The 26306-nt window shown below is 43.5% G+C and overlaps 1 long non-coding RNA gene across 1 annotated transcript in view; it reads right to left on the bottom strand.

The window, feature by feature from the left end:
* Positions 1-252: 252 nt before the first annotated feature.
* Positions 253-26306, bottom strand: part of LOC102415561 — a 46498-nt gene continuing 20444 nt past the window's right edge. The window contains exons 2-3 of the long non-coding RNA XR_329538.4: positions 3871-3935; positions 253-957 (exon numbers count right to left, since the gene is read on the bottom strand). This is a non-coding gene — a long non-coding RNA (uncharacterized LOC102415561). The remainder of the gene's footprint in view (positions 958-3870; positions 3936-26306) is intronic.

The following is a 26306-nucleotide window of genomic DNA, read 5'->3' as shown; positions in this document are numbered from 1 at the left end:
CAACAAAGGTGCATATAGTCAAGGCTGTGGTCTTCCCAGTGGTCACGAACAGTTGTGAGAGCTGGACCATAAAGCCAGAGTGCCTTCGAACTGTGTTGTCAGAGAACACTCTTGAGAGTCCCTTGGACAGCAAGGAGATCAAACTAGTCAATCGTAAGGGAAATCAACTCTGAATACTTGTTGGAAGGACTGGTGCTGAAGCTGAAACTCTGGTATTTTGGTCATCAGATGCGAACAGCTGACTCATTGGAAAAGTCCCTGATACTGGGAAAGATTGAGGGCAGAAGAAGAGGGCATCAGAGGATGAATGGCTGGATGGCATTCTGATGCAATGGACATGAGCTTGGGCAAACTTGGGGAGATTACCTACCTTCAGGAGGTACAGAGAGGCCTGTTGTGCTGCAGTCCCTGGGGTTGCAAAGAGTCGGACATGACTGATCGACTGAACAGCAACATCTAATGACCTAAAACCCTTATACTGTCAATTTCCTCAGGACATTCAGTAAATTGGGGACCACTGTTGGTAACCTGAAAGAAATCCACACACTGGAGGCCTTTCCTTTCCCTACAGGAAAATGTTTTTTGCTGTATTTTTGTCGCTTGAATGCCTTAGAGGAAAAAAAGAAAGGAAGAAAGAAAGAAATCTAGGAGAGGTGGTGACAGACTTGTTCCTTTCCAGTGTGGAAGCCGGAGCACTGACTCAGAGAAAGGACATCACAGGCATTTTGTTCTTCCAAGAATTTTAATGCTTGGGATTTTTAATTTCGAGCAGTGAAAAGCAAATGATCAGGGCCAAAATCAGAGAGAACACAACGATTTCAACAATTTGGGGGTTATCTTCCCTGTTTTTTCCCCTCTGTGTCTGTATGGTTCCTCAAACAAAGTGGGTTGGAAAAGTTCAAGCTTAGTTCACAGAAGAGAACATTCTGTACTCTGCACAACAGGCTGGGCTGCTCTCTGTAAAACAAAATCAACAGCATGATCTCAGCCACCGCGGCGGCAGGCACCACGCCGCCAGCCCACAGCCCCAGCGTTTGAATAGACCGGCTGTCAAAGGCGCCCCATGGACAGGACATGAGGAAGGTGCAGTGGCATGCGCATGTGCCACACACACACACACACACACACACACACACACACACACCCCTTTTCTGCCCAATTGTTACTTCACACACACACACACACAACTTTCTGCCCCATTGTTACTTCTTCTCCCCAGAGGGTCAAGGAAGTTGTTTGGATATTTCTTTCTGGAGAGTTATTACAGCTGAAGCATTTCCAAGGAAACAGCCCCCGGATGTGCACTTCTGCTCTGGCATTGACTGGGGCTTTTTAGTCTGTTAGGATGTTACTGTGATCAAATGACAGTATCAGCACATCACTGCTTCCCTACTAAGGGAAAGGGAGATGAGGAAAGAGGAATCAAGGTGGTGTTTTCACCCTTCTTCCACCCCATCAGCTTTTCTGTTTACTTCTGGATTCGCAGCCTTTGCTTCTTTTGTCTAGAATGTAGCATGCATGTAATTCAGTAAATATTTGTTGAGTGCATATTTGGTACCAGGTTCACAGTAAAGTAATACCTATAGCAGGGTTATTCTTGCGAAGTGAAAACCTGGCCTTGAAGCCAGGCAGTGGAGGAAGAAAAGAGATTTTTGACTTCCCTGGTGGCTCAGCTGGTAAAGAATCCACCTGCAATGCAGGAGACCTGGGTTCGATTCCTGGGTTGGGAAGATCCCCTGGAGAAGGAAAAGGCTACCCACTCCAGTATTCTGGCCTGGAGAATTCCACGGACTGTATAGTCTATGGGGTCACAAAGAGTTGGACACGACTGAATGAATTTCACTTCACTTCACTTCACCAGTGGAAGGGGGAGAGGGAAAGGAAGGGGGGTTCTCCAGGAGGATTGAGAGATTAAGGTACTAGAAGACCCCAGGCACAGGTGGGTGAGCTTCAGGAAGACAAAGCAGACATCTGGAATGGGGCTGCTAGCCCAGTGCTCCTTCCACACTGAATTCAAGCCTGTTTGTTCTAGGGAGAAAAGACAATAAGAATACACAACTGCCCGCAGCAGAGAGTGGAATTGCTGTCCCAGGCCTTCTTTAAAGTCACCCTTTCTGCAGCTGCTGCAGGACCCAGAGACTGGGGATGAGGTGGGGTTGAGGACAGGGCACGTGGAGACATGGCAAGTGAAAAAGCAGCTTTTTGCCCGGAGGGGCTTGGAATCTTGGCTTACTGTGTGGCCCTAGATGAGGTTCTCAGACTCTGTGCCCGTGAGTCTCTCCAGCTGTGCCCTCCTTCAGCTGTTAACTGGGGTGAGAAATCCCTGTTTATTAGGACTATTGACTATTGTTATTACTAATATATAGTAAGTTCTGTTCAGAGAAAGCTGTTAACCAGGGCATCAGTTAAGAATTCCCACCGGTGTGTCCGCTCAGATGTTTTCGTGCCCTCCTAGTTCACAGCTTCCTGGCTTCCTGGGTGTCTGCTGTCACCTTCACCCAACGTCAAGCTCTGTGCAAGGCAAGACGACAGGCATCGGACCGACAGAAGACTGTCCTCAGGAAGCTCTCTGCCCTGACCAGGGAGGGGTTTACACAGGGCAGTGACCACCCTGGGGCTCAACAGATACTCCTCAGAACCGATCTTCCTTTGTGCTTAGGCTCATTTTTTCTGGGTCCCAGACCACCTCTTTGGCTGTCCAGCTGTCCTACAGAGAAAGCTCCTGGGGGGCGGGGATTGGTTGCAAACAACCCTCATGCAAGACATTTCTCGAGACTGCTCTTCCAGAATGTAAACACCCTTCCTCACTTCAGGACCAGAGCTCCTGCCAGGACTTTGAAAAACAAGTTACACAAGCACCTTTGGGGTGCTTGGTCATGCCACATCCCAGGTGCTGCTACTTGGGGAGGTGGGGGAAGGGTGACCTCAAGGACTCAGTCAGGGACAGTGCATAAATGCCAGACTCACTGGGCCAAGAGTTCAGGAAAACACAAGCCCTTGGGCACCACAGTAAGACACCGCCTGGGGAAGGAGTCAGTCATTTAAAGATCATTTCAGAGTTGCTTCATGCCATCACTGAAACAATCCCAGGGCTCAGTAGAAGAATCATCTGCTATTAGAGCCAGGTCCCAGGCCAAGGTGGCCCTTCCTTAGAACTGCTCACTGTGATATCTTGAATTTTCTCTCCCCTACAGAGATCACCTCCCTGACTATACTCACCCCACCTGTTTAAAATTTTGGGAGCAGACAGCCTGTCACAAAAACACTTCACCCTGTTGAACCTCCTTTACCAAAGGCTCCTGCCAATTCCAGCCAGTTGCAGGTAGAACTTCTCACAAGGACAGAGTGAGCGTGAGACAGCAAAAGCAAAGCCCTAAGGATCTGCAGTAGACCGAGCGAACTATTATAAATCTGGGGACTAAGCAGGTAACCAGAATCTCAGGGAAGAAATGAAGGGAAGTGGTTCCTAGTTCATACCCCTCAACAACACATGCTTGATGGGAGGAGAGCCTAAGAGAGTGATGTAGGTTGGCCATTTATTATATGCCAAGTGCCTTCCATACATTCTCTCACTTAATTCCCATGATAATGCTGTGTGGCAGGTAGTGGTGTTATCCCAGTTTCAAAGGGCTTAAATAACTGGCCCAAGGTCATGCAGCCAAGTACATGGCAGAACTTGCACTTGAAAGCCTGTTTGTCCAACCTAAAAGACCAGGTTCCTTTCATTACACTAATCTGCCTCCCTGTAGCAAGAATCTTACTAGAATACCATTGGAATCATCTTGTACATTGATTTTGGTTTCTCAGAGATGGATGTCTCAAAGTTCTGACACCAAGTCTCACTGTCCAACGTCAGATATTTTATTATACCTTGTCTCAGTAGATACCAGTCAGCAGTAGTTATTGAACATACACCAGCCGTTGTGCTGTGCTCCCTGGGGAAGAGAAAACTGTTATGCATGAGAGCTACCTTCAAGGAACTTATAGTCTACATAGGATATTAACGTACAATTAATTTTTATTTATGTTATTATTCAAATAACTTCTGACTCTAAATGGTCGTTACGACCAAGGTTTACTTCTTACTCATACCACATACCCATTGTGAATCAGCTGGGTCCTCGCTCTTACTGCTTCTTCCCTAAAGGGGCTCATGTCAGTTCTGCTCACATTTCCTTGGCCAAAGCAAATTAAACAGTCACACATAACTTCAAAGGTTTGATAAATACAAACCTACCATGAGTCTGGAAATGGAGAAAGACCTGAAAACTCTGGTCAGTTCAGTTCAGTCACTCATTCGTGTCCTACTCTTTGCGACCCCATGGACTGCAGCATGCCAGGCCTCCCTGTCCATCACCAACTCCTGGAGTTTACTCAAACTCATGTCCATTGAGTCAGTGATGCCATCCAACCATCTTATCCTCTGTCGTCCCCTTCTCCTCCTGCCTTCATTCTTTCCAAACATCAGGGTCTTTTCAAATGAGTCAGTTCTTCACATGAGGTGGCCAAAGTATTGGAGTTTCAGCTTCAACATGAGTGCCGAAGAATTGATGCTTTTGAAATGTGATGTTGGAGAAGACTCTTGAGAGTTCCTTAGACAGCAAGGAGATCCAACCAGTCCATCCTAAAGGAGATCAGTCCTGAGTTCATTGGAAGGACTGATGTTGAAGCTGAAAACTCTGGTAAATAGACCAATTAATGACCACATTCTGGGAAGAGGAACAGCCTCAATGCCTCATGCCCCAGATTACAAACAATGAAAGACGGAAAGATCTAGTGCCATTAGAGAGGATGTATTCAAGACAGATGTCCTAAGGACTCAGGAGAGAATCACGCCTGGACCCAAGACCTCAGTGAAGTACCCTGAGAAAGTGAAGACCTGCATTGAGCCTTGAAGAGTGGGTGGACTTAGATGGACCTACAAGACCAGATCAGTTGCATCCACCTTGGCCTTCAATAATGTGATGGTAATATACCACCAGTCACTCTCATGAACTACATAGGTGCTTTCAGGCCTGGAGAGACCACCCAAATGAGTGCCTGAAGGTGAGAATGTGCACAGTGGGCTTGAGGGGAAAGGCCCATCACAGCTGGGCAGAGTATTCAAATCAGGGAGAAATGCTAGTTGGCCAGAGCATTACTTGAGAAGGAATAAAAGATCTTTAAGTGAGAAAGTCATGATTACAGTGGAACTTTGGGGATTTTAATCTGTTTTAAAATTAAAACAGATTCTTCTTTCATCTGTTTCTTCTTTGATTTCACAAGTGCTTTAAATATTTTGCATAGGAGAAACAAAGGTAGATAAGGCTTGATTCCCACCTGTAACTCTTCAGTGGAAGAAGAAATGTGTTTGGTTTTTTACCATTGCCTTTTAAGAGGAGTTGATCTCAAAGAGATACTTCATTTGCTAAATAAGATCTAAAATTTCAAGGATGTGCGTTTATGAATCAGAAAGGGCTATAAGGGCCAGTCGACTAAATGGAATTGGGGTGGTGATAAGGAATCTAGGAGTGGGAGGAGCATGGAAATGGAGGAGGCAGAGAAGATAAGACAGCTAGAAATGAGAGAAAAGCCTTTGGGTATGATGGAGATTTTTAATGGGGGGTTTTATGAAGTTTAGCCATATGGTGTCCAGTGTAAGCCCTCCGCTTTTCTCCCTTGTGAGCATTTCAGTAAAATATATGTTACTCAAAATGCTTTGGGAGGTGACTTGAGAGGTCACGTGGGGGCAATTGGGTAGCAATAAAGTGTTGATTGTGGCCTCAAACTGTACAGAGTGTGAGCCAGAACTTGTGAAGAGAGCACAGTAATGTTTATGTTAAATAGATATGTGCAATCACACTTCGGTGGGATAAAGTGGCAATGCTAGGTGTGGGAGAGTTTGTCAAGGAACGCTTCACAAAGGAGATTAAAGGAGATCCTGAGGCCAGGTGTTGAAATATCAGAAAGTGTCCCAACCCATCTGGATTAATGAAAATCATTCCAGTCCAGGCACAGAGAGCAGCATGTACGAAGGTGGTGGGGTGTGGAACAGCCTGCTTTATTGGGACTACTCCAAGCAAACATTGATGGGTAGGTTTATGAGGGATAGGGTCAAAGGGAGCAAGTCCAGTAGTCTAATCCATGTATCAGGGTCTGTGGCAATAGGGACATGTGTTTACCTTCAAAACTATTTATTCAGCATTTATTTACTCTCATATATTTTCCAGCTTTTATATTGTTGCAAAACTATTTTGATTTGGCAAAAAAACTAGAAAACTAATGATTTCCTATTTTCTTACCTATTGGTAAGACAAATGGTGGATCCAGAGATTAACTTTTCTAAGGATATCCTGACTTATTTATATTCACGGCTTCTGTACAGCATGTCAATATTTGCCTGGCTGCTGAGCCCCCCTCCCCACGTGCAGTGCAGAGAAGTGCCAGGATTCTTCAGGTCCTCTGTCCCAGGAAGTGAAGGATTGCCTGAGACAGCAGCAAACAGAAGCAGATAGCTGGTGACTATTAAAACACACTTCTTGATTTACAGTCACCTGTCAGGTTGCAGAATTTATCACCGCTGATCAGAGCAGAAAGTACCCTGCGTGTGAGGTATGTGTGCGTGTGAGTGCCTGAATATATTTTAAGTATCCACCTGGGAACTCTCTAAATCAGCATTTATTTTAATAATCTCATACATTCATATGGCACCTTTCTCTATAAATGCTTTCAAAGCAGTTTGTAAATTTTATTTAGCAGGGGAGTCATCACTGCTGGAGTAGAAGGAAAGAGATGCTTATCAGCTTCCTAATGGGAAACATACTTTTGTTAAGAAGTACAGAGATCCAAGAATGTGTGTGTGTTTAAATGATTTTGTATTTTATTAAAATAGTATTCAAATTTCCTCTGAATAATCCATTCAGATTCTACCTAGCTTTCCAGCTCACCTCTAGATTCAACTCTGCAGTTGATGCTAAATTTTGGTCCCCTAGAGCAAAGAACTGTCACTTTGTCCTGGATGTAGCTCTTCCTTTAATACCCAGAAGAATAGAATTGGGTGGGAGACCTCTGTCACTCTCAGGGGTATACATTATGCATTTCTGGCCCGTTAGGAGGCTGTGCAGTACCTAAGTGGCCAGTGAGCATCTGGGAGGAAATTAAAGGAACTTCAACTCATTCATTCAGTAAGTAATTATTTATTGGGCCATTACTATCTTCCAGAAACTAGTAGGGTGCTAGAGATACAACTAAGAGCACCAGAGACAGGGCCCCTGTCCTGGAAGCCAGTAGTCTGGCAGGGGAGGTGATCATTAGTGAAATAATCACACAGATCATTGTAAGCTAAGAATCAATGTAAATGCTACAGAGGATGGTTCTGAGAGTATAAGCTGGGAACTCACCCAGACTGGGGAGTCAGGGAAGGCTGTCTGAGAAAGTGAAATTAAGGCTTCAGCTGAAGGATGAGTAGGAGATAACAGAAAGAGAGAGGAAAACAGAAGAAGGGAGAGGGTGAAGGGAAGAGGGAGGGAGGAAAAGAAGGAAGGAAGGAAAGGAGTATGTGTGGGGTGTGTGTGTGTGACAGCCTCAGTTTCTTCATTTGTAAAACAATGATAGTAAGTTTTACAGTCTAATTTTGGAGTCCCCAAAAGCAGATCCTGAGATAAGGACTCTTGTGAATGTGATTTATTGGGAAGTGTCCCCAGGGAAAACTGCTAGAGAAGTTGAAGAATGAGAATGGGAAGGAGGTCAAGTAAGGTTGAGAAGGAAGCAAAATGCTGTGGAGAGGAGACCTGGAGACAAGACAGGTACCACAGGTAGCTGGGGCACTTGTCCTGTGGAGTTTCATTACCAGTAAAGTCCTGGCACTTCTGCTGTCCATGCTGGGAAGCAGAGTGGCTCCAGGAGCTTGAGGACTGTCCACTAACACAGAGTCAGGGCGCTGACTGCTGGGAGCACAGCACGTGGTGGTAAGGGTACAGGAATATGAGAAAAGGATGTGGAGGGAGAGCACTGGCGGCCTTTACCACATAGGACACAGGGGCAGGCTAAAGGAAGCAGTGCATATAAGGAACAGAGTGCAGTGCCTGACACGTATTAGTGCCCAATAAATACTCTCACTGTGATTCTTATTTATTGACTACGCATTGATGTGGCCTGGAACAGGCTTCATCTGCTCAGCTATCTCTGCCTGTTCTGATCCTGCAGGAACCACTCTACCTGCTTGCTACTCCCCACCACGTCTCCTGAGACAAACACACGTATAAATACAGCAATATATATTTATATTTCCCAGGATTGGCACATTTTGCTGAGCTCATAACAGAACTGAACAAATAGCCCTGTCATCCCCCATAATATATCCTATTATTCATTGAGGCCACATCTCTCCCAGTCCTTCTGGACTCCTGGAGCTTAGAAATTCATGTGCCTGGCTACTTCTTAAATGTAATCTGTACCAGCCTTATCAGTTCTCAGGCCTGTGTTTCCTGGACAAGTTGATAGAATTTTTAGACCAGAAGGACTTCCTCGATCTGCTCATCTTCTTGAGTGGTATATTGAACAATTATTTGCTCCTTCAAAAAGCAGCATTTTAAATAAAAAGGAATGAGCTGTGGATATACTAACAAAAATGAATCTCAGAACCATTATTCTGGGTGAAAAAAGTAGACACAAAAGAATGTATATGGTATGATTTCATATATTGAGAATTCTAAAACAGACAAAATTAATGTGTGGTGACAGAAAGCTGGTCAGGGATTGCCTGGGGCTAAGGCTGGGGCAACTGTAGAAAGGCATGAGGAAACTTTCGGGAGTTGAAGATGTTCCATGTCTTGGTTGTGGAGAAGTGTCTACATTTGTCAAAACTCAGAGTGGTATAATTAAAATGGGTGTGTTTTATTACATGTAAATTATACCTTAATAAAGTGTATTCAAAATCAGATAGGCATTTTATTGCCTGACCAGGAGATCAAAAGTAGATCCAAGACTTGTCTCAGGGAGTTCCATCTGGCCAGACACACAGAAGCCTTTGTATTGTTCTCCATCCCCACCCCCTATTTTTTCCTTTTGGCAAGAAGTTGGTCTTTATTATTTGCACCAATGGAGAGGAACAATGGCCCTGAGACTCTAAAAGGGGAATAATCCGTGAATCATTTACATCTGGTGGCTCTGAAATGTGTTTTTCGTAGCCTGTCTGGTATTTGAATAGAGATGTGCCTGCTTTATTGGAGAAGGAAATGGCAACCCACTCCAGTATTCTTGCCTGGAGAATCCCAGGGACGGGGGAGCCTAGTGGGTTGCCGTCTATGGGATCACACAGAGTCGGACACGACTGAAGCAACTTAGCAGCAGCAGCAGTGCCTGCTTTACATCCTGAAAATTCACTTCAGATGAAATAATGAAGTTCGCTCTAGAGACCTGAAGTGTTGGAAGCTTGGGAAACCCTTCACTTTCCCTGCCTGACCTCGCTTCTCTGTTCTCCTCAGTCCAAGCAGGAAATGCAGTTCACCCAGGCCCAAACCTTCCTTCAGGTAGGTTCTTTCTCTGTTGGTGCCTCTGCCTTGTGAGATTTGGTGCCTCGGTGTTAACATGCAGTGTAACTAGAGGGACTTGAGATACTCAAGCCATTGAAAAAGAGACTTGATAAAGTTTTCTTGCAAGCTAAGTGGAATCAGCTACTTGCATGCAGATAATTGAGAACAGATTCTATAAAAATTGATTTCTTATATTTAGGATAGAGTTTAGCCAGCTCTGGCTCTGGGAAGTCTCTGCTGGCACCCCCACACCACCAGCCCTGCCATTCTCAAGGCTGGGTTCACTGCCCCCACCGTTTGTACCACCTCCAACACCCTGGACTTTGCCCTTCGTGGCACTCATCACGTGGAGGGCAAATGCTTGTTTGCTAATCTGTGACCTGGACCTGACTGAAAACTCTTTGAAAGCAGGGTCTACTGAGATCACCAGTGTATCCCTAGCTGCTACAACAGTGCCAGGCTCATAGTAGGTGCTTAATAAATAGTCATTGAGTTGTTATGATTCTGAACACATCACAACAGAGTTTATTTAAGGTTTTCAAAATCAACTGCACAAACAGGAAAACTCTGGTGCTTCCAAAAAGAACTCCACCCAGACAAGAGCTCCAGCAGGAAATACCAAAAAGTCAGTATCTAGCACCGAAATCACTGTATGTGTTTCAGGGCAAACTCTCGTGAGCTGATCTCTGAGAGGCTGTGGAACAGTCTGGAAAGCCCAAAGCTTTAGAAACTCTACATAAGAATTCTCCAAAGCAAGTGGCACTCTCCAAGTGGGGGCAAGGTAGGGGGTGGGAGGGGAGGCTCCAAGGAAAACGCCCTGGGGCTCTGGAGAAACCCTGAACTTGGTGACAGTGGACAGGCTGGGCACCTAGACTCTCAGAACCTCTGTAAATGACATTAATGACACCTCCCACAGAGTCCCGTCTGTCAGTCCATAAGGATGATAACACATTTTAGCTGCCTGTATCATCAGGAAAAACAACAAAATACACCAGCGACTTTAACTTTGATACACCAGAAGAAAAAGAATGAGGAAATTCTAAATGAAAATCATAAGTTACTCCTCATTTTTCACACATTGACTTCCAAGATAAAAACCACCCCAGTTCTTTCTTCCCCATGGCCTCCTGGGTGCTCACATTGGGCTCATTTATTCCGCATGAGTGAAAAGAGAGCACAGAGCACTTAATTCACTCATTGTCCCTACGTATTATCCACATTAGAATTGGGAAAGAGACAGTTTAAATGAGCATATGATCTGAATCCCAGTGTTCATAAATTCATCCTGGTGGGCACCTAGGCCTCAATATAAAAAGAACAAAATTAGTTCCTTGATTCATGGTGCCTCTTTCACTAAAATGCTAAGAAGCGACCTCTTGAACTTCACAGAGTACTGTGGCCTAGACCCATCAGGTAAATTACCTTGAATTTAGATAATGAATCATGCCAGTATTTGGGGAAAAGTAAAAAACTGCAGATTATCAGCAATCAGGTCAACTGCTAGAGAACATGTAACTGATGCCTATCATGATGTCACCAGTCATCCATTCATTAAATCATTTGTTCAACAAAGGAGAAGATCTTCAAGTCTGGTATGAATCCTTCTATTAGTAATGTTGTTGTTCAGTTACTAAGTCGTATCATACTTTTTGCGGCCCCATGAACTATACAGCACTCCAGGCTTCCCTGTCCTTCACTATCTCCTGGAGTTTGCTTATATTCATGTCCATTGAGTGGGTGATGTTGCTGAACCATCTCATTCTTTGCCACTCCTTTCTCCTTTTGCCTTCAGTCTTTCCCAGCATTGGGGTCTTTTCCAGTGAGTCAGTTCTTCATATTAGGTAGCCAAAGTATTGGAGCTTTAGCATCAGTCCTTCCAATAAATATTCAGGGTTAATTTCCTTTAGTATTGACTGGTTTGATCTCCTTGCTGTCCAAGGGACTCTCAAGAGTCTTCTCCAGCACAGGAGTTTGAAAGCCTCAGTTCTTCAACACTCAGTCTTCTTTATGGTCCAACTGTCACATCCATACATGACTACTGGAAAAATCATAGCTTTGACTAGACAGACCTTTGTAGGCAAAGTGACATCTCTGCTTTTTAATATGCTGTCTAGGTTTGTCATAGCTTTTCTTCCAAGAAGCAAGGGTCTTTTAATTTCTTGGCTGCAGTCACTGTCCACAGTGATTTTGGAGCCCAAGAAAATAAAATCTGTCACTACTTCCACTTTTTCTCCTTCTGTTTGCCATGAACTGATGGGACTGGATGCCATGATCTTTGTTTTTTGAATGTTGAATTTTAAGCCAGCTTTTTTACTCTCCTCTTTGACCCTCATCAAGAGACTCTTTAGTTCCTCTTCACTTTCTTCCACTTGAGTGGTATCATCTACATATCTGAGGTTGTTAATATTTCTCCTGCCATCTTGATTCCAGCTTGTGATACATCCAGCCTGGCATTTTGTGTGATGTACTCTGCATAGAAGTTAAATAAGCAGGGTGACAATATACAGCTTTGTCATACTTCTTTTATTAGTGATACAACTTTCATCAAATTGGGTGTCCCTTCCCTTGTAGATTGCAGATCATAGTAATTCCTACCTTGGAGATGTGCCATGAACATTAAATAAGTAGCTTTAATTATTAGTAATAATAGCAGCAATAGCTATGGCTCAGAGCAGACTACATGCATGAGGAATTTAGAGTCTCCTTCTCCACTCTAAGAATGTTCTCTCCAGCCTTAAGGCCTTAAGTGGGTGTCATTGCCCTCATGGTCACATGCCACAGGTAGACATTAAAGAGAATCTTATACAAAGAAAGCTTTGCAAAGTGTTATGTTTCTAGTTAAGACGATAGTTCCATCAGACTAAGCCACCTGGCTGTTTTGGAGAAAGAAAAAGAGCTTGAATGAGTAGGAACTGGAAAACAGAGAAAACAAAGGATGAAGGTAAATACATAAGAAACCCAGTTTAAGCATCTCAGATCATATCTTTCTAGCACAGAGTTTTGATGAGCACAAAAGGTTCTCTAAATGTGTCCCTACTAACCACAATTTAAGCAGTGTTTTGTAAAGAATGTGTGCGGCCAGTATACGCAGTAAATATTTTCTTGCCTTCATGGGATAAGCAAGAGTTCAGTTCAGTTGCTCAGTTGTGTCCGATAAGCGAAATGAGAGAACCAAACATGAATTACATGGTGCCCTCCCCTAGGGCATCTGTCTGGTAAATGCTCAATGACCTAAAAAGAAAGTTTTCTATTTCAGTTCTAGTTTTCAAATTCCAGAGCACTTTACCTGTCTCACTCTTAGGAAGCAGTTTCTCCTGAGTCTATAGTTGATCTCCCTTGCCAGAGAAGGCAAGGAATTGGGATGACCCCATGTCTGGTCCACCTGGTTCACTGGGTGGACCACAGAGCACCCAGTAGAGTGCCAAACACAGTACATATTTTCCTCCTTCCACCTCTCTACACACACACACACCCCCCCACCCAGACACACACACACACAGTACTCTGTTTAGAACTGTCACACCTATAAAGGCCTTACTTTAGAAGGATGCAGAACTGACCATAGTTGTTTATGTCATCCTAGCAGTGATTGATGAGATAGGCAAGGCATTTAGTTGGAACATCCAAACTCCTATCTCTTGCCTGTTGTGTAACACCTAGTTCTTCAAAAAATAAGGACTACCACATTTCCCATCTCTTCAAACCTCATCACAGCCTCCGTCCAGATATATCTTTCTCTGGCTACCTGTAAATCATTGACTATTCGGAGCTGAAAGAGCCAATACAACACACAGCCTCCACCATACTTACTATTTAGTGAAATTCAGATAGTGAATCAGAAGGGGGATGCTGTACATCATACAGTCAGTTATGTGGTCAGAAAGAGGACCTAGGTCCTTAACTTCTTGTCTTTCACTTGTTCATTTTCCAAGAAATTTAAATCCCAATTTGGAAGCAAGACTTTATTCAAAGAGATAACCAAGAGGGCAGCAGAAATAAGGAAGCAGTCCCTTCCTTACCTTTGTTGACTTTGAATTTTAAAGGCTATTGGGGAAGAGTTGTTGAATTATACATAGCAAATGTACATGTACACACACATTTCTTTGTGCATAAGTATTGTTGTTTAGTTACTAAGTCATGTCCAACTCTTTGTGACCCCATCAACTGCAGCATGCCAGGCTTCCCTGTATTTCACTATCTTCCAGAGTTTGTTCTAACTCATGTCTGTTATGTCAGTGATGCCATCCAATCATCTCATCCTCTGTCGCCCTTGTCTTTCTTGCCCTCAGTCTTTCCCAGCACCAAAGTCTTTTCTAATGAGTTAGCTCTTCACGTCAGGTGGCCAAAGTATTGGAGTTTCAACTTCAGTCCTTCCAGTGAATGTTCAGGATTGACTGCATAAATATATCCATCTATAGTGTTAAGCCCTAAGATATGTGTGTGTATATATAGTATTATTGTATGTTATTATAATACTATATATAGTATTATAGCATATATATGTTAGATTCAGTTGGCCTGGTCAGCTATTGAGGTTGGCTCCTGAAGAATTTTATTTGCATATAGAACCAGGTGCCTCATGGGAAAAATTTGACATAATGAAATGTGAGTCTCAAAGCTTCTGCTTTGTTGAAGAAGTCAGTTTGCCTTAAAAAAGGATGCCCAGGGGGCTATTCCTTGGAGTACTTCTGCCCTTTCTTCCTGCTGTGTCTTCCTGAAGTTCTCTCCTCTCTTTGTGATGTTATCTTATGGAGGATGCTGGGGAAAATAAGTCTGCAGCAACTGCATCAAAGCAACAGTCCTGGGTTACACCTCCTGCAGGGGAGGGGTGGTGACTGTGGGAAAGCACTCTGGCACTCTTCAGTGCGGGCACACAAAGGAAGAAAATGGGGTTTGTCCCATGCAAACTGGTTAAAGACTGAACCAAAGAAACACTTTCTGTTTGTCCCTGGTCTTTTCAATGACATCAGCACCTCTACACCCAAATACTAGAACTCAGCTGTTGTTTCTTGAAGGAATCCTTTCCTCACCCAAGTTTGAAACCAGTTGAGGAAAAGAGGAGTCAGGCAGATGGAGATGAAGATGCTCTCCTTACTGTTTGCTATAGGCTGACTTTGTGCCCCGCAGATTCACATGTTGAAACCCTAATCCCCAATGTGATGGTATTTGGAGATGGTGCCTTTGGGAGGTGATTAGGTTATGAGGGTGGGAACCTCAGGATGGGATTAGTGCCCTTATAAGAAGAGAAATGAGAGAGGTTGCTTCGTCTCTCTGGTCTATGTTATGTGAAGATACAGAGAAAGGACAGCCATCTGTAAACTGCAAAGAGCGTCCTTGTGGCAACCTGACCATGCTGTTGTTAGACCTTCCCAGCTTCCAGAAGTGTAAGAAATAAATGTTAAAATAAATGTCATGAGTCTATGATAATTTGTTATAGTAACCCAAAGTGACTAAGACTCAGGCTGGGTGAGAAGATGTGTGAAGTATGCAGTAATAGTGAGTTTTCTAATACCAAACCCCAGAACTAGGCAGACAACTCACCCCATAACAGGCAGCACTGAATGAGTACAAGGCCCCAGCCAAGGCAAAGGCTGCTCTATATAGAGAATGCATGAGCAGTAGAGAATGGGGCTTTTGGCTGGCAGGCCAGTCCCAAGAAGAGGGAGAAACTGAGCCACACAATTCAATTCCTTGTCTCAAAGTCATCATTCTGTTATGTCACCTAACCTGTCCTGGGAGGGATGAGTAAAAGGGAATGGAAAGGCCAGGAATGTTGCTGTAATAAAAGGCCCTCCACATGGAAGGAACATTATGAGTCAGAAGTAAACATTCGGCAGCATGAGCCAAGACACAAGCCAAGCTTCAGGTGACAGTGGAGGTCCCCAAGCATGGCTCAGATGTGGTGCTCTACTTCCCAAGTCATCATCTTTCCTAACTTTCTAGTCTCACTTTGTTTACAGTCCCTTGGGCTGCTCCTCTGGATTTTGAGTCATGGCACTCCATCATGAGGGAAAGGAGTAACAACTAAACCCAAGGGTTTGTTGTTTCTGGTTTTCACTTAGATGACTTGGCGGAGGATAGAGAATGGACAAGGAAGAGCAGGTCAGATTGGTACACAGTACCTCTGCCTGCTAACCTTTTCCCTGTCTTCCCAAAAAAGACAGAACACAAGCAAAAGTACTCTAAAGTCATGGCTTTGCCTTAGCTAGGAAATCAGGAGTCTACCTAAGAGCAGTCTTTTGGATTTACAAAGCCCATTATTTCCTGGTAATATTCACTCATGCATTCATTCAGCATTTTCGTTGAACACCTAAAAGGTAGGAGGTACTAGGTCCTGGGGACACAGGCACAATCCAAGCTCCAATGAGGTTTCTGTTGATCCATTAGTCAAGAATTTATGAGCATCTGTTATGCACCCCATTGTGCCAGACAGTGAACACCCGAGATTTACCCCCTCTAACCTGCTGAATGTAACTGTGGAAAGCACAGACTTGGAAGTGTCCAAAAGCATGGTTCCCTTTGGGGTGAGATTTCTTCAGATTGCATGAGAGTGGTGGAGGGTTTAGAAAAGCAAAGTAAATGACTGATTCAACTAACTAAAATGTCTCTCATGGACGACTGCACAACTTCTGCACCCCTTAGAAGGGCCAGTGAGCATTACTCTTCAGTAGGTAAAGTGAAAGTGAAAGTCGCTCAGTTGTGTCCAACTCTTTGCGACCCCATGGACTATACAGTCCATGGAATTCTCCAGGCCAGAATACTGGAGTGGGTAGCCTTCCCTTCTCCAGGGGATCTTCCTAACCCAGGGATCGAACCCAGGTTTCCCTATGTGGCGGCTTTAAAAACATTAAAGGCTTGAGAATCTGCATCCCATCCTTGATGGGGGTGTGACTGCTGGCCTGACCGTGGCTCTTAGATGAATTTGTACATTTTTAGACACCATAGATTTCTTTCTGTGTGAGCTTCTGAGCATTGTACATTTTGATAAAATTTTAAAACAGCAGGTAAAATAATAAAGGCTTTTCTCTCCTTTAGTCTCAATATATCTGTGTATGAAGGGCAGAAAGCCAAAAAGTTCATGTCTAAAAACATGTCAGGTGCTCTTTGTAGCTTTCTAATGAGCAAAACTATGGGGGCCACTTACTCATTCATTTTGTTACTACAAAACTTAGCATGAAGATAGGCACATTGTAGGTGTTCAGTAAGGGATTATTGAATGAATAAATCAATGTCCAGAGATAAATCTCCAGTATGTCCCGCATTCTACAAGCACAGAGTGACTTTGGGACTGGCCAGCAGTAACTACCATGTTTATACCCCACCTGGAACTAGAAGCAGAGAAGTTCTTATATGCTGACCCTTAAAAGGAAAAAAATGAAGTAGAGAAAGAGGATGGACTCATTCAGGAAGAATGCTGAACCCTAGACATAGAGAACTAGAGCACTTGAGAGGTGAGAGGACTGGAAATTTGTACACCCAGTCTTGTCCTCCATAGCTCAAGCACTATTAGGGGACAAGGGAGTATCTTCTCAGACCGGATTCCTGATTCCTCAGAAACTGTGAGATAATAAATGTTTGTGGTTTTCATCCACTAAACTTTGGTGAATTTGTTACATGGCATGGATAACTGATATAGTTATAACAACACTGGAAAGTCGGCAAAAGGTACAGATTATTTTTGAGCCTAAGATACTGTTTCTTTCTTCCTTTTTTTTGGTGGGGGGGGGGTGTGCATTTGGCCTAGTATGTGGGATCTTTATTATTGATAGTTCCCCAACCAGGGATCAAATCTGGGCCCCTGCATTAGATGCTCAGAGTCCTAACTACCGGAACTGCCAGAAAGTCCAGATATTGTGTTTCTTTAAAATGAGCTTTATTATACAAACTACAACTACTTTCCTGACCCACGTTTGTCTAAGTGCCCCATATTGTAAATATCCCCATTCCACCCCATTATGAATATCCAGACCAGGCTCCTGACTATGTAAGCTAAAAACTAACAGCTTTCCAGTGGGAAGTAGTCCCTTCCTTTTCTGCCTTCCTCCAGCCTCAGTGTGGGGCCACCACTGATGATTGTTATGACCAGTACATCAGTTGATCACAATCTCACAATCATATAATCAAAGAACCATAAGATTAGAAAGAGCCTAAATGAGATTTATTTACTATAAATTTAATAAAGGTAAAAATTATATGCCCAGTTAGAGAGGAAATCCTTAATAACTCTTCTCTCCCCTACCAAAGAAATCTCATAGAGCCAAGAGCCCACTGAGTTCTTTAATTTTTAACTTTATATAATGAAAATGTTCAACATAGAGAAGTAGAACAATATAATAAACCCGTAACTCTTGCATCCATCTCTCATCTTCAACAATTACCAACTCAAGGCCAATTTTATCTCATCTCCTGCTCTCTTACTTCACTATTCACTTAACCCTCACCCTGACCCTTTGGGTTATTTTAAAACAGATTTCAGCCATCATATCATTTGTAAATACTTCAGTACATATCTCCAAAAGAGAAGTTGAGAACTTTTTTTGTTTAACATAATCATGATACCATTCTTATGCCTAAATTTTTTTAAAGGAATTCCTCGATGTCATCAAATATCTAGTCACTGTCTTATTTCCCACAATTGTCTTATGTTTTGTTTTACAGTTGGTTTGCCCAAACAAGGTGTACACATTGCTTTGGTTGATACGTCTCTTAAATCTGTTTTAATTTAGTTCTTCCTCCGTCACCACTCCCTACCTACTACGCCCTGAACTAGTGGTACATTTTGAGGCAATCTTTCCAGCCTTAGTGAACATGCTGTTCTCTGATTTCCGCTAGTGACTCATCTCTCCTGACCAACAAATAACAGCACACTGGACCTCCTTCTTTAAGATATAACTTTAAGAGATGTGCTTGAACTTGGGTCCATTTTAAAGTATCAAAGAGAGAGAGACTGATTACACATCAACCTGGAGGAGATAGAAGTCAATTTCACACTACAGTTGATATAACACTTTTAAAAAACGCTCCTATTGGGGGATATTTTGTGAAAGTCAATAAATATTTTGGTCCATTGATGCTGCCCTTGTCATAACTTTTAAATAATAAATATGAGACAAGAAAGTGTTTCAGCAGCAGTACACATCACTTACATCAGGTGGCCTTTCTTCTAAACCTCCTTAAGATTTTTCTTATTTTCTCTAAAGTGGGATAAAACTAATAGCTTCACAGGAAAAATCTCACTGAGGCCTCTTTCCAAGTTTTTCCCAAGCGGAGGCGCATCTGTGGAGAGTTGGTGTGAAGTGAAAACACAGGGAGTAACTGATATCTGTGAATTTATTGGGGTCATCATGATGCTATTAACTACAGGGTTTTGACAGGAATGCTGTGAAATCTCCCAAGCCTGGTGTTGCTTAGGACCCAGGAGGAAGCACACTCTCAGGGCCTGTTTACTTTTCAGACCTGTCTCCCTGGGCTTGCACTTCACCTCTGCACTTAATACCTAATCAGTCAGAGCTGGGCACTGCATTCTTGGAGGTGTGAGCCTCATTACGGCTTTTCCTATGGTGCATGCCTGGGATTTGTCCTGCCTTGGAACAGGCAGGACTTGAAAGCAGATGGCACCTTTTCATGACTTGAGTCAATTAACAAGGGATTCCAATCCAGCCTGGAAGGCCTGGCTGCCAGAAGGGCCCTGGAGCAACAGCTGGAATAAAACTAATAAAAACAACTACAGAGCAATTTGTGAAAATGTCAAGGCCAGTACAAACACACTGACCCTCGTAAACCTTAATGTGAACTTGGAGGGGTTGGCCCAGCCTGCCTTCAGGATGGCAGAGCGGGTGGGGGCGGCTGCCTTCTTGCCAATTCTGGGGTCTTTCCAAGTCTCCTACTGGCTTGCTCCACTGCCCAACCCTCTCCTGATATGGCTTGCTCCAGTGGACCAGTCATCTGGGACATTCACTCTCTCTCAGTAGACCCTCTCCATATATGAACTCCATCTGCAATGAATGGAAGTGTCAGATGTATCAAAGGGGGCTAGAGCTGGTAATTCTAAGAGCCTGCTAAAAACAAAACAGCAGTTCCTCAAGCCCATACAGACACTCAGAACTTAAATAAGTAAATGTTAGAATTCCAAACTTCTTTTCTCTCTTCCTCCCTCCCTCTAAATGGTTTGGGGTGTGCTCACCACTGTTTACACAAAAGCAAATGCCTCTCTCAAGATAAATGGACTTTTTGTAAACCTACAGCTATGTAAGCTACAAACAGTTACAGAGGTGATTAATTGATCAAGACAACAGCTTAGCTTATATAGACACAGGGCAAAAGGCAGCCCAGATCACAATTTTGCAACTACTGTAGGTATTTGACCAAATGCCTGTTTGAGGACCCCTAAAGTCAGTTAAACTGAGGTCAGGAAAAATTAACCTATATTGAGAAAGGGAAAATAATATCTGCTTTTATTTATTATTAATTTCAAATGTGGTTTTTAAAAATACTTTCATGAGGATAGTGCTTCTCCCTGGGACAAGAGGACAGTCGCCCAGAGGGAGCATGAAAAGGGCTGCTGGAGGACTGGCAGTGTTGCCCCTATTTGGCCCAGAATGATGGTCACAGCAAAATTTGCTTTGTGATCAGTCACATAGTTGTATATTCCTATTTTGTATGCTTTTCAGTGTATGAGAGTGCTTCACAGTTTTATATATGTATATACAGTATGTGTGTGTATATATATATCTTGTTTTCAAGATTAATAGACAGTCCTAAATAATGCACAGTCCCTAAAATCAGTTTGCAAAAGTTCATTTTTAAAGTATTGGGTTGGCCAAAAAGTTCGTTCCGGTTTTTCCATAAGCTGCTATGGGAAAACCTGAATGAACTTTTCAGCCAACCCGATACTTTCTTTTTATGGGTGCCTGTAAGAACCCCCTGTAACTTAAACTGTGTCCCTCAACTGCCTGTTTCTGAGTTACGTGGGATGATTGTTATAAAAGCAGAAAGTGGGATCCCACCCAGCTCAAGTGACATAGACTTGGGAGAGGGGAGGCAGGAGGGAGATAAGTAGTTTCTTCGGAACCCAATATCCAAGCCAGAAAACGGAGACGATTTGCGCCTCCCTCTGATGCATCACCCACATCCAGACAACTGTCTCATCCATTCTGTGACCCAGCCTCTCTGCTCTGCCTTTCCTCCCTGACTTCCTCGTATGTCTTCAGGTCCCATTCTTGCCCTCCACCACTCATCTGTACCATTTCCCGGATATGTTTCTAAAACACAAACGTGACTGTGATACGAGATCCCCTTTGCTAAAGCCCACCTTCCTCCTCCACACAGCCCAGCTCCTTGGCTGGGTCTACAGCTGTACCTCTCCACCCTCCTCTTCCCCAGGTATACCTGTGGTCCCTCCCACACCTCCGATCTGCTCTGCAGGTTACAGAGGTACCATGTTCTTTTGCACGTTCTTGTCTTGGCTAATTTTGTCTCCTTCCTAGAAGTTCTGTCGACTCCCTTCTCCAAGCACAGTCCTACTCAGATATCTCCTTATCTGCCTTCCTTTCCTGCTGCTGGAGACCCTATAAGCCCCTCCCTTGCCATGACATGACCTCTAGAATGATACATTTTGTCTGTTCTTTCTTACAGAGAACTTGCCTACACAGTTATAAACACCTAAAGAAAGAGACACTGCCTTGTTTCTTTTTAAATTCCTTAAACCTTGCACAGTTTGAGGCACAGAGTTGGTGCTCAAAAATGTTTCCTCCACTGAATTTAATTGACTCTAACAAAAACCCAGTAAAACCTATCACTTGCCTCCTCAGCCTTGGATCCTGTTACCTAAACTGTTCGCTTTTGGTTCCTTTCCAATCAGGGTGAACATTTGATCATTTCTGGCCTACACTGATGCTTCTCCTAATGCAGGTCTCTCTCCTAAGCCTCCTCTTATTGGCCAAGCTTGGGCTTGAGCAGCCAACACTGGTGCCAACATCTATAACAATTACACACTTTTCCTGCCAAAAGCAGCCATGACCCAGGGGTAAAATGAGCATGGTCACTGGAAAGTGTTCAGTCTTTGCCGGTTGATGGAACATTCTCTGGTCACCTTCTGGAGCAGCATGCAATAGATAGAATTACCCTCACCTGAGGTAGAGGTGTCTGGGAGGATACTTATCTCCCTCCAAACCAAGCCATCTTTTCTTCCAAATGCCTTTGCAGTCTAGACTTCTGCCTCCCTTCCCTGGAACTTGTCTTCTTGGAGGTTGATTTTCCAGCCTAAGATGGCAAAAAGTCATCTTGGAAAGCTTTGAGTTCTGCAGGCAGTTGCACTGATGCAGGGGCTAAGTACAGCTTTTATTCACGCTGCCCAGAGACACCCAGGACTGAAAACCGTGGGCCAAGCACTGGGTCCATAAAGTATTATATTAAAATATTTGGACAGTGCACAACATCAAAAAGGACATGGGGTAAATCTCAAAATGTAAGAGGAAGAATTTAGAGATCAGCAAGTCCACGGTCCCATTTTACACACAGGAAGCTGAGGCACACAGAGGGGGAATAGCTTGCCCACATCACACAGCTGATCAGTGCTGAGCCTCACTCCACTTGGGGCTCTTTCCAGCATCCTTCCATACTTAAGTCTGAGGAGTTTCTGGCAAAAACAAAGTCCAGGGTTTTCTAACACCTCTGCCCAATCCATCTTTCATCTGCTCAGTTGCTTCTATAGGGGTTGCATTTCAGATCCCCGATCTATTTATTTACAGAGCACATGTGACCCCCAGCGGCTGCAGAGTGTGGCCCCTCTCCTGTGCCCTTGCAGCACTTTCTCTTAAGCCATGGTTTCTAAACATGCACCAGACCACCTGGAGTGATTTTTTAAAATATAGAATTCTGGTTCTCATATTAGTATTTTTTGTTTCAGTAGGAGAGGCTCAAGAATCTGGTTTGCTTTTGTTTTTAACTCTTTCACTAATTCCCTTGTAAAGTAAAAATTCAGGACCACCCTGACAACTTTCCTTTTTAGGTCCTTTCCAACCTGGAGGTTCTGTGCTTAAATGTCATATGGAATCTCTCACTTCTGATTTACTGGCAATCAGCCATCATTCCTAAAAAAGAGGAAAGGAAAAGAGAAAAAGGAAAGATACGATAGGAAGTATGGGTTTGTTGTCCAGACTTTGAGCAATAAAATGAGCATCCAGAAGAGAATGTGAAAGTCGCTCAAGGTCACCCATGGCCTGCCTCTATCCATAGGAGAGCCCAGGGGTTTTAACTCACTGACCACGAGGTGATGCTGTCCTGTAGAATAAGCAGCAAAAAGGAGACCTGTGACCCTGAACGACTCAACCATTGCCCTGCAAGGTCAAAGTCATAATGTCTGTGTACCATCTCTTCATCCATGACCTGAGAGTGATAATGCTTGCCTCCGTTTGACAGAGATGCTTATAAAAACACCGAAAGTATAAAAGTGTTAAGAGAAGACAGACTGTCTTTTTAAAATAACTCACACGCTATTTCCTCTTAAGTGGCTGTGTCAAGTAAAATTTCCATTTAGATCCAGCATGGAAATATGAACTATGAGAACACTGACATCTTAAACCACTGTTCATATAACTTGGGCTGCATAGGTGGCCTCGCTTAGTGTGGCTACTCCAGTTTATAATTTATTGAAATCAGTCTAACACCAAGATAAAACTTTATCAGGTCAGGTGACTCTTTTAGTCTCCAGTCAAATCCAAAACCCCCTTTATAGAGCTTGCGGTATGGAAGGTACCTCTAAGGCAAAAGTCATAAACCCTTCAGCTACAAACTCTGGGCTAAGGAGTTAGAAACTAAGAACTGGCTGAAGCCCACTGCTTACTGATCCAAAGCAGGTTCCTATAATCATTGCAGATCCCTGGCAGAACCTCTGTATTAACCATCTACTCCATCTTTGTCCCAACTCCCACTAATCTGATGAGGTGATGGGAAACACTTAGGCCTGACCAGTAGAATACCTTAGATAGAATCAAAAGCTTAAGAAAGCCTTGAAGGACTTCTCTGGTAGCTCAGTCGTTAAGAATCTGTGCTTCCACTGCGAGGGCACAGGTTCGATCCCTACTTGGGGAACTAAGATCCCGCGTGCCATGTGGTGAGGTGAAAAAAAACGAAAGCCTTGAATAAAATTCCCTTAGATGTATGGGATTTCAGTGGCTACCATCTTGTGGGATTTAATACTCTACAGTGCTTAAGTTGTTTTGCAGTGTTCTTCCACCCGTGTAATGCTCAGACTCAGAGATTACTATGGTGTTCCCAGTGGTCTGTGGGATGGAAAATTCTGACCAGTCTTCACATACATGTAGTGGGAAACTGCAGAGAGAACAAATGGGCAGAAATACAGAGGAAACAGAGAGATTAGGAAAAATGGAGCACCAGGACAGACCAGAGAGAGCAAAGTGGAGACACAGTGAAATAATAAGGTCGTGTGTGAAGCTGGAGAAGCAAATGTGAAAAAAGATAAGGGAGAAGAAGAAAAGGCAAAAAGGTGAGAATAAGATATCTGCCTTTCAAGGAATCCACATGCCAGGTAGATGGAGATGAAGACCATTGTCTATTCCACATTGTTTTGAGCTCAGGCAGTAGTAATAGAGATGGCAGTGATTGCAGTTTTATTGACTGCAAGGAGAGGAAAGTCATGTCAGCCTGCATACTGACTCTAGCAACAACTGACCTTCCTGGGCCAAGGGAGCCACGGGGAGATCAGGCCTTCTGGACTGGTGTGCACAGCAAAGCCTTGGGTTGTAAAATCAGACCACCTGCCCAGGTTCTCTGCAGAGCCCGTATCTCTGATAGAAGTCAGACCTGGGGGAAACACAGATTTCCACTTGTCTGATTCAGCTCAGGCTGCAATAACAAAATACCACTGATTAGATGGCTTAAAGAACAGACATTTTTTTCCTCACAGTTTTGGAGTCTGGGAAGTCCACTATCAAGGTGCCTGCTGGCCGGTTTGATTCCTGCTGCAAGTCCTCCTGCTGGTTCACAGGTGCCTGCCCTCGTGCTGTATCCTCACATGGCAGAGAAAGAAATCATGCTTGTTGTTTCTCTTCTCATAAGGGCACTGATAACATTTGTGAGGGCTCCACCCATGACCTAATTAATTTACTCCCCAGGAATCCACCTGCAATGTGGGAGACCTGGGTTCAATCCCTGGGTTGGGAAGATCCCCTGGAGAAGGGAAAGGCTACCAACTCCTGTATTCTGGGGTCCCAAAGAGTTGGACACGACTGAGCAACTTTGTTTCACCCCCATCTCCAAATACTATCACACTTGAGAGTAAGACTTCAACATAGGAATTTTGAGGGGACACAAACATTCATTCTGTAGTACCATCAGTATTTGTTTTTCTTATGAAAATTTTTAAACTGCAGTGAAGTATAATATAAGCCACAGGGCTTCCCTCACAGGTTAGTTGGTAAAGAATCCACCTGCAATGCAGGAGATCCCGGTTCGGGATCTGGGTTGGGAAGATCCACTGGAGAAAAGATAGGCTACCCACTCCAGTATTTTTGGACTTCCCTTGTAGCTCAGCTGGTAAAGAATCCGCCTGCAATGCAGGAGACCTGGGTTTGCTCCCTGGGTTGGAAAGATCCCCTGGAGAAGGGAAAGGCTACCAACTCCTGTATTCTGGCCTGGAGAATTCCATGGACTGTATAGTTCACCTGGTCACAAAGAGTTGGACACGACTGAGTGACTTTCACTTTCACCCACTACCCAGACTTAAAATTGTTAATACTTTGCTATATTAGCTTTAAATCTTTATTCTAAATGTTACGTCTATGCTTGGAAACTTATCTGGACCCTTCTCTGATCCTGTTTCCTGAGAAGTAACCACAGTTGGGAAAATTGTGTTTACCCGTTTTATCTGTCTTTTCATATATTTTTTTACTACATATATGATATGATAAGTTGCTTCAGGCATGTCCAACTCTTTGTGACCCTATGGACCATAGCCAGCCAGGCTCCTCTGTCCATGGGATTTCCCAGGCAATAATCCTGGAGTGGGTTGCCATTTCCTTCTGCAGGCGATCTTCCTCACCCAGGGATCAAACCTGGATCTCTTACGTCTCCTGTTCTGGGAGGCAGGTTCTTTACCACTAGCGCCACCTGGGAAGCCTTACTACATATATATGCATCCATAAACAATTGTTGGTATTTGTGTTTTTAAGTTTTGCATAAAAGGTAAGACATAGGATCCTGAAACTTGCTTTTTAAAATTTAAACATTATGCTTTTGAAAAGTAAAGACAGTATTAGTCCCTCAGTTGTGTCAGACTCTTGGAGACCCTCTGGACTTTACCCTTCCAGCCTCCTCTGTTCATGGAATTCTCCAGGCAAGAATATTGTAGTAGGAGATCTTCCTGACCCAGGATCAAGCCTGAGTCTCCTGCATTGCAGGCAGATTCTTTACCATTTGAGCCACCAGGGAAGGCCTGATGCTTTTGAGATTCATTCATATTGTTACTTACAGATCTAATTTATTCTTGTAGTTGTTATATGCTATTTCCTTATCTGAATAGCCCTCAATTTATTTATTCATTCTCCTTTTAATAGACTTTTGGTTTTCATTTTTTGCTGTTATAACACTGCTTTAAAATTCTTGTGAGAGCTTCTCTTGGATATATGCTTGGTGGTAGGGTACATATATATATCCAGCTTTCATAGACATTACCAAGTTATTCCTGTAGCAGCCCTCCCAGTTTATGTTCACCAACAGTGTTTGAGGTTTCCTTTTCCTCCACACCCTCACTATTGTTGTTGACTTCTAATTTTC

The sequence above is a fragment of the Bubalus bubalis genome, chromosome 3, assembly GCF_019923935.1.
Source record: "Bubalus bubalis isolate 160015118507 breed Murrah chromosome 3, NDDB_SH_1, whole genome shotgun sequence".
Lineage (NCBI taxonomy): Eukaryota > Metazoa > Chordata > Mammalia > Artiodactyla > Bovidae > Bubalus > Bubalus bubalis.
This window is presented reverse-complemented; position numbering and strand designations above follow the sequence as displayed.